Source organism: Penaeus monodon, chromosome 17 (genome assembly GCF_015228065.2).
Source record: "Penaeus monodon isolate SGIC_2016 chromosome 17, NSTDA_Pmon_1, whole genome shotgun sequence".
Classification (NCBI taxonomy): domain Eukaryota; kingdom Metazoa; phylum Arthropoda; class Malacostraca; order Decapoda; family Penaeidae; genus Penaeus; species Penaeus monodon.
Window position 1 is genome coordinate 15,414,352 of NC_051402.1, and position 2,500 is coordinate 15,416,851.

A 2,500-nucleotide genomic window follows, 5' to 3' on the forward strand; every position below is an offset into this window, starting at 1 on the left:
ATAGATTGATAGATAGAGCGCGCGAGCGCGCGTGAGCGAGCGAGCGAGAGAGAGAGAGAGAGAGAGAGAGAGAGAGAGAGAGAGAGAGAGAGAGAGAGAGAGAGAGAGAGAGAGAGAGAGAGAGAGAGAGAGAGAGAGAGAGAAGAGAGAGAGAGAGAGAGAGAGAGAGAGAGAGAGAGAGAGATGGAAAGATATGTAGACAATTATAGATTGATTAATATATAGATAGATAGATGTATAGATAGATAGAACCTGATAAAGAGATAGACAGATAGATAGATAATTACAGATAAAACAATAAAGATATATAGATGTGCACTGTAAGTAGTCCTATGATCCTGACTGCATGCGTTGCAAACCCTTACTCAACAGACACTCCGAAACCACCAAAGACTGTCATAAGGGTAGTATGTCAGGCTCCCCTTAGAACCTATACTTCTGGCTCGCCTGTTAGGAAGGTATGTCGACACATCGGGAGTGTGAAGGGGACAAAGCGAAGGAGAAGGAGGGGAAGGAAAGGGGGAGGGAGAAAGAGGGAGGGTGTGCAGGAGAAGGAGGGAGCTTGGAAGGGAGATGGAAAGGGAGAGAGGGGAAAAGGAGAAGGAGAAGGACGAGAGAAGGTGAAGCAGAAGGAGAAGGAGGAGCAGAGAGAGAAGAAGAAGGAGAAGGAGAAGGACGAGGGAAGGTCAATGAGAAGAAGGAGAAGGATGAGGGAAGGTCATGGAGAAAGAGAGAGAGGAGGAGACGGAGAAGGAGACGGAAAAGGAAAAAGAGGAGAAGAAAGAGAAGGAGAAGGAGAAGAAGAAGACAAAGAAGGAAGAATAAAGAGAGAGGGTTAAGGAAAATGAGGGGGAAAAGGAAGAAGGAAGAAGCGGGAGGAAAGAAGGGAAAATGAGGAGGAAAAGGGAAGAGAAAAGAATGAAGTGAAGAGGACAAAATGAAGGGAAGAGAGGAAAGAAGAGAAGGGAGATGGAAGAGGGAGGGTAAAGGAGAAGAAGTAGGGAAAAGGAAGAGAAGAGGAGAAAAGATGAAGGGGAAGAAAGATTTAAAAAAAAAGGGAATCGAAGGAGATGAGGTAAAGGAGATAGGATGGTAAATAAGGCAAAGAAGTAAAAGAATGAAAGAAGACAGAAGGGACGAAGTTATGAAGGAAGAGGGGGGGAAAGAAGGAACAAAATGCGGAAGAAAAAAAATAGGAGAAAGGGAAGGGAGAAAGACGAATGAAAAAAAAAATAGTGCGAAAGAGAAGAGGAAACAAACGATAAAAAAAAGAAGATGGGTACAAAGAAAGAGAAAGAACAAGAATGTGAGAAAAGATTGAATGAAGAAAGAAAGAAATTAGCTTTTCTCTCAGTGACTCATTAGGTACATGTTCCCTAATTAAGATGATTAACGTTCGTAGCATGATATCTTCAGTAAACTATTGCATCTGATTTACGTCTCCAACAATTAAGGATTTTTGTTTTTATTTCATCATAATCAATAAGCTTTGTTATCATAATTTATATCATGATTGGTTGTAATATAATACCCTGCTTATTACTGTTATTCTTATCACTGAATATGATGATAATGAAAGTAGGAATTAAGAATGATGATTACGATGTTTAATGTTAATGTTACTTTTTCTCTTATCTTACTATTACGTAATTATCACCGTGAACATAGTTGTTGTTGCTGTTATCATTGTAACTTTTGCAACATTTCTTATCGTGCCATAATCCCCCCCCCCCCTTCCCTCACTGTTATCATTAACCTTCTTTTCTTCGTCTTCATCATTACACAAAAAAATAAAATAATAACAACGATGATAATGATGATGATGATGATAATAACGATAACAACAATAAATAGATAGATAAATAAATAAATAAATAAATAAATAAATAAATAAATAAATAGACAAATAATTATATAAATAAAAGTGAAACTTCAAGTCATGCGTCAAACTTTCCAATCCAGTCACGTGATCAGCCAATCAAGAGTTACTCCTACTTTCCAGAAGAAAACTTTCTTTTTGTACATATAATTAGTAAGTTTCTTTATTTATAGCAAAATATTGAGGCGTGGGATCAGTAAAGTTGGATACTTGGGAGTAGGAAATAGATATGTATATTAATTATTGTTGTTGTTGTTGTTGTTATTATTATTATTATTATTATTATTATTATTATTATTATTATTATTATTATTATTATTATTATTATTATTATTATTATTATATTATTATTATTATTATTATTATCATTATTATTATTATTATTATTATTATTATTATTATTATTATTATTATTATTATTATTATTATTATTATCATTATTATCATTATTTCATAGGTTATATGTTTGGTTGTTTATATTCCTGTATTCGTTTCCCTAATACGCATCCACACTCTCCTGTTTCTTTGTCGGTCTGTCACTCTTACTCTTACTCTCTCTCTCTCTCTCTCTCTCTTTCTTTCTCTCTCTCTCTCTCTCTCTATATATATATATATGTATAT